Raw genomic sequence first — 6707 nt, 5'->3', positions numbered from 1 at the left:
CCTCCCAAGTAGCTGGGATTACAGTCATGTGCCACCAAGCCTGGCTAGTTTTGTATTTTTGGTAGAGATTGGATTTCACCATGTTGGTCAGGCTGATCTCGAACTCCTGACCTCAGGTAATCCTCCTGCCTCAGCCTCCCAAATTGCTGGGATTACAGTAGTGAGCCACCACACCCGGTTGAATATTCCTTTAGATTTCCCTATCTATTGACTCTTTTAATTGCACTTCATGCCTTCCTGCATCTCTAACCTTTCGCCTGGGTTCATCCTTTGACCTGAAGATACCTTTTAGTATTTTCTTTTTTGCAAAACCCAATTGTATTGGTTCTGGAAGTATTCTCTTTAGTGTAGTCCTTCTCACGCCAAACATCTATCTGAAGATATCTTTATCTTTAGTTTTGAAGGATATTTTCTTTTCATAGAAAATCCCAGTTTAGCAGCTATTTTTCTTGCAGCACTCTAAAAACGTTGTTCTAATGCTGCTGACTTCCTTTATTTCTGTTGAAAATCAGCTACAAGCATAAGGGAAAGGGGTAGGAGTGCAGCACCCACCAAAGGTAGGCTCTGGGACCTCTCTTGCTTGGGGTGGGGACTCGTGGCCTTGGTGTAAGGGCAACCTAGAGGCATTCCAGGCTTGCTGAGTTGGGGAAGTAAAGTGCGCCTTGGAATCATCACACTTCCTAAAACTGGATTAAGGCAACCATAGAGTTCTGGTGCCCCCTGGTGCCTGACAGAGCCAACTTATCTCACACCTGGAGGGAGACCTCCTACATCTTGATGTATTTCTACAATACGCCAATGGATGCCCTATCACACAATAAGCACACAAGGAGACAAGACGGACTGTTTGGGCAAACAAAACAGAATGGTCCACAGTCACCCAGATAACGAAATTATGATACGCAGATCTCAAAATAAATATGCATTCTTTGTTTACGGAGGAAAAAGACAAGATTGAGAATTTTGGCAGAGATCTGAAAACTGTTAAAAAAAAAAAAAGAAGAAGAAAGAAGAAGAAGGAAGAAGAAGGAGGAGGAGGAGGAGGAGGATGAGAAGAAGAAGAAAGAAAAACGAAAGTTACATCCTGTGCCTCTTAAGACCTGGGCAGACTCGCTCGGTCTCCTTGTTCTGGAGCCTTTGGCTGTGTGTTGGCCGCCTCAGGGCTCCATAGCAAAATTCCACAGGCTGGGTGGCTTACATAACAGATGTATTTTGCACAGTTCTGGAGGCTGACAAGCCCAAAGTCAAAGTGTCGGCAGATTTATTTCCTGGTGAGGGCCTTCTTGGGGGTTTGCAGATGGCCAGCTTCTTGCTGTGTCCGCACATGGTGGAGAGCCAGGGCTCTGGTCTTAGAAGGGGTCTCATCCTTCCTATCATGGCGGCTCCACTCTCATGACCTCATCTCAGCCTAATTTTCTCCCATTGAGGGTTAGGGCTTCAACACGTGAATGTCAGAGGAACACAAACATTCGGTCCACAGCAGCCATCTGTTTTGCTTCCACCACCCCGGTGGTCACCCATTCTGTGTGGGCAATGCCTGACTCCACAGGGAGTGGGCAGCACATTTCACCCCAAGCCTGCGGTGAATGCCGCTTGTCTCCTACCTCGGTCCTTCCCTGTTGCCAACAAGGCAAGAAATGCCCCAGGACTCACTCAGCACCCACGCCTGTGCCACTCAGTAACATGAGGTATTCATGCTCCACGGGGTGAACCCCTGATAAATGGGATTTGGCACTGACTGGTAAATAAATTATTCCCCATTCCTCCTCCTGAACAGAATGTGCTGAGAATCTGTCATTTTACGGCTTTTTTTTTTTTTGACAGGGTCTCCCTCTGTCTCCCAGGCTAGAGTGCAATGGCACGATCTCGGGTCAATGCAACCTCCAACTCCCAGGTTCAAGTGATTCTTCTGCCTCAGCCTCCTGAGTAGCTGAGATTACAGGCACCCGCCACTGCGTCCGGCTGACTTTTGTATTTTCTTCAGTAGAGATGGGGTTTCACCATATTGGTCAAGCTGGTCTCAAACTCCTGACCTCAGGTGATCCGCCTGCCTCGGCCTCTCAAAGTGCTGGGATTACAGGCCTAAGCCACCACACCCGGCCGTTTTACAGCCTCTTAGACGGTATGTCTCTGAGAAGCGGTCATCAGTCACACATGTCTGCAGCCCTGTCTCTGCCATATCTGTGTCCCTTCCCTTCTTCCTCACTGCGCCCCCTGGATTTCACTCTCTAATAAAACAGGAGCATTGTCCTTGCCTGGCACTCTGCCTTCCAGGGGGATCTGTTACCTAGGGAGGCACCACAGCTGGAGGGCTTCACACAGCAGGAATTCATTGTCCCATGGTTCTGGAAGCCGAAGTGCAAAATCAAACAATCAGCCAGGCTGTGCTCCCTCTGCAGCCTCTAAGGAGAATTCTTCCTGCCTCTTCCAGCTTCTGGTGGCTCCCAACATTCTTCAGCTTCTGGTGGCCCCCAACATTCCTCAGCTTCTGGCCGCATCCCTCCCATCTCTGCCTCCATCTTCACACGGCGTTCTCACCTGCATGTTTTCCTGTCGTCTTCCCTGTATGTCTGTCCATCTATGTCCACATTTCCCCTTTTTATAAGGAAGGACCCCAGTCATATGGAATTATGGTTCATCTTAATAACTTCATGTTGACGGAATACCTCTGTAAAGACCCAGTTTCCAAATAAGGTCACATTCTGAGGCACTGGGGGTTGGGGCTTTGCTATATCTTTTTGTAGAGCATAAAATTCAATGGAATCCAATCACTAGGGAACCCTGGCTAAGACAAAAACCAAGTAAAAATCCTATAACTAAATAATAATAAAATAACTGAAATTACAAACTTAATTGATTAGCTTAATAGCTAGTTAGACTGGGCTAAAGATGGGCTGGGAGACAGAACCCAGAATAAAGCACGGAATAAAAGAATAGAGAATTTGGGGGCATAATGAGGACAAAAAAAGAATAAGGGAAAACCAGAAAAGCTGCTAAAAGAAAGAGAAGATAAAGAAAGACTGAGGCATATGTCAACCTTCTTCATATATGTAAAGAAAACACATGGGTGAGGGGGCAAAACAATAATTGAACAATACATGTTAATAGAATCAAATTATAATGGAAGAGATAACACCCTAGAATTTACTCAAAGTGTTGAAAGAGATCAAGCACAGATTGAAGAAAACCCGAGCAGAATAAGTACAAGAAATGCATACCTGGATATAGCATGGCAGAACTACAGAAAATGAAAGAAAAAGGGAAAATATCAAAAGCAGACTATAAAAGACATATTACTTTCCAAAAAAGTATCATTCAGCCTCTCAGTACCTCCCACACTGAATTGGCAGTTTCTTCTGAGAGGAGAAGCAACCCAAAATGGTTTGTCACTTCTGCCAAATTTGAGGCCAGTATTTCTTCACTATTTTATTATGTCCTAATACCTTCAAGTAGATTTTTTATTTAGCTTTTCTGGCTGTCTTCAAAAGAGGAGATAAATTACCTAGATTTCAGGTTTACCAGAAGCCTACATTCAAATTAATGTTAATGTTTAAAATACCTAAATGATGGCATCCCCTATAAAAGTGTTCTAGGCCAAAATGATTTTACAAATTAGTTTTAGCTTACATTCCAATAAGTATAATTTTTATGTTAGTCAAAGTATTCCAAGCCATAGAAAAAAAAATTAGAAATTTCTTCAATTCAATTTATGATGCTAACACACCTTAGTATCAAAACTTTCTTATTTCAAAAAAGAAATGAACAGTTTTCATTTCTTATGATAGATGGAAGAAACAAATGTATATTAAAATCATACACTGTGTGAAATGATGGCAATCATCTTTTGGGATTGACCTGAAATGAAGAGAATACTCATTGCTGATCTCTTGATTATTTGGGCATAATTCATGTTCCAAATGGAATACGTGGTATGAAGTAGAAGTGACAATTTGATGTGGGATCGGTAAATATGTATCCTACTTTTTTCAGGGTATGATGTGATTGCTCAAGCTCAGTCAGGTACTGGCAAGACAGCCACATTTGCTATTTCCATCCTGCAACAGTTGGAGGTTGAGTTCAAGGAGACCCAAGCATCAGTATTGGCCTCCACCAGAGGGCTGGCTCAACAGATCCAAAAGGTAATTCTGGCACTTAGAGACTATATGGGAGCAACTTGTCATGCCTGCATTGGTGGAACAAATGTTCGAAATGAAATGCAAAAACTGCAGGCTGAAGCACCACATATTGTTGTTGGTACACCGGGAGAGTGTTTGATATGTTAAACAGAAGACATCTTTCTCCAAAATTGATCAAAATGTTTGTTTTGGATGAAGTAGATAAAATGTTGAGCCGTGGGTTTAAGGAGGAAATCTATGAGATTTTCCAAAAACTAAACACAAGTATTCAGATTGTGTTGCTTTCTGCCACAATGCCCAACTGATGTGTTGGAAGTGACCAAAAAATTCATGAGAGATCCAGTTTGAATTCTGGTGAAAAAGGAAGAATTGACCCTTGAAGGAATCAAACAGTTTTATATTAATGTTGAGAGAGAGGAATGGAATTTGGATACACTTTGTGATTTGTACGAGACACTGACCATTATGCAAGCTGTTATTTTTCTCAATATGAGGCGCAAGGTGGACTGGCTGACTGAGAAAATGCATGCCAGAGACTTCACAGTTTCTGCTCTGCCTGATGATGTGGACCAGAAGGAGAGAGATGTTATCATGAGGAAATTCCAGTCAGGGTCAAGTCATGTTCTGATCACTACTGACTTGTTGGTTCGTGGGAATGATGTGTAACAAGTGTCTTTGGTTATAAATTATGATCTACCTACCAATCGTGAAAACTATTTTCACAGGAGTCAACAGCAGCAGTCGATGACGAGATGGCACTCAGAAATGGCGCTGACATAAGTTAGGACGTGGAATCGTAAGTGAAACAGCACACTGTTTGAATAAAGAGCTAGTCGACTTGGCAGAGGGGGTCGATTTGGGAGGAAAGGTGTGGCTATAAACTTTGTTACTGAAGAAGACAAGAGGATTCTTCATGACATTGAGACTTTCTACAATACTACAGTGGAGGGGATGCCCATGAATGTGGCTGACCTTATTTAATTCCTGGGATGAGAGTTTTGGATGCAGTGCTCGCTGTTGCTGAATAGGCGATCACAACGTGCATTGTGCTTCTTTCTTCGGGAATATTTGAGTCTTGTCTCAATGCTCATAACGGATCAGAAATACAGATTTTGATAGCAAAGCAACATTAGTTGCGAGCTCTTGTGAGGAAAGTCATTGGCTTTATCCTCTTTAGAGTTAGACTGTTGGGGTGGGTATAAAAGATGGGGTCTGTAAAATCTTTCTTTCTTAGAAATTTATTTCCTAGCTCTGTAGAAATGGTTGTATTAGATGTTCTCTATCATTTAATAATATACTTGTGGACTAAAAGATATAAGTGCTGTATAAAATCAGCCAATTATATTAAACTAGCATATCTGCCTTTGTTGTGTTTGTCATTAGCCTGAGTAGAAAGGCCTTTAAAACTTTTTTAGAATGCATTTTATTTGGTATTGTATTTATTCAATAAAGTATTTAATTAGTGAAAAAAAAATCATACACTATGGTCAAGTAGTTTTTATTCTAGGAAAAGAAAGATATGTCAATATAAGACACAGCTGCACAGAGACTACACAGCTGTGTTCTCACTAGTGATAGAACCACTGCACACCACCAGCAAGCACCCTTCTACCTCCCTATAGGGGAAGGTCTTTCCAGAGTGAAAATAGTCTGTAAAGTCTGCAAGAGGTGACTTCATCAAATATGCAGACATCAATGAAAGGCAACAAGAAACATGTAAAACCAAGGAGATATATCACCCGCAAAAGAACACAATATCTCCCAAAATTGACCAGAAAGAAATGAAAAAAAGCCACTGTACTCCAGCCTGGGGGACACAGTGAGACTCCATCTCAAAAAAAAAAAAAAGGAAATGAAAAAAAACTAACAAATAACTCAAAATTCAAAATAATTTAGGAAGCTCAGCAAACTTCAAAAAATACAGAGAAGTAATTCAGTGAAATCAGAAGAACAATAAGCGACCAAAATGAGAAATGTAACAGAAAGATTGAAATTAAAAAAAAAAAAAAGCAAACAAATTCTGGCACAGAAGAATACAATGAATGAAATTTTAAAATGTAATAGAAAGCATCAGTGACAGAATGATCAAGCAGAAGAAAGAATCTGTGAACTTGAAGACAGATTATTTGAAAACATACAGTCAGAGGAGAAAAAAAGAGTGAAAAAGAATGATGAAAACTTATGGGACTTTGGGGACAGTATCAAAAGAGCAAATGTTCATGTTATAGAAGTTCAAGAAGAAGAAGAGAGAAACAAAGGAGAAGGAAATTTATTTAAAGAAATAATAGCAGAAAACCTTCCAAACCTGGGGAGCAATATAAATATCCAGGTACAGGAAGGTTAAAGATCTCCAACCTGATTCAATCAAAACAAGACTACCCCTGAGACATAATCAATTTGTCAAAAACCAAAGACAGAGAGAGGATCCTGAAAGCTGCAAGAGAAAAGAAACAAATCACATGTAAAGAAGTTCCAGTAAGGCTAACAGTGGATTTCTCAGCAGAAACCTTACAGAACAGGAGAGAGTGGGATGATATTCAAAGTGCTGAAGGGGAAAAAAAAAAACTTCCA

The 6707-nt window shown here is 41.1% G+C and overlaps 1 non-coding gene and 1 pseudogene across 2 annotated transcripts; both read left to right on the top strand.

Annotated features, from left to right (window-relative positions):
- Positions 1 to 3820: 3820 nt before the first annotated feature.
- Positions 3821 to 3889, top strand: LOC117071951. Its single transcript, XR_004432668.1, has one exon. It is a non-coding gene; the product is annotated as a small nucleolar RNA SNORD2 (small nucleolar RNA).
- An 83-nt stretch (positions 3890 to 3972) lies between these two features.
- LOC117071360 lies at positions 3973 to 5595 on the top strand (annotated as a pseudogene). The gene has a single exon (XR_004432259.1). The product of XR_004432259.1 is annotated as a eukaryotic initiation factor 4A-II-like (transcript).
- Positions 5596 to 6707: the final 1112 nt, after the last annotated feature.

This window comes from Trachypithecus francoisi, unplaced genomic scaffold (genome assembly GCF_009764315.1).
Source record: "Trachypithecus francoisi isolate TF-2019V2 unplaced genomic scaffold, Tfra_2.0 Lachesis_group3, whole genome shotgun sequence".
NCBI classification, from domain to species: Eukaryota; Metazoa; Chordata; class Mammalia; order Primates; family Cercopithecidae; genus Trachypithecus; species Trachypithecus francoisi.
The sequence above is the reverse complement of the archived record's forward strand: the minus strand, read 5'-3'. Positions and strand labels throughout refer to the sequence as shown.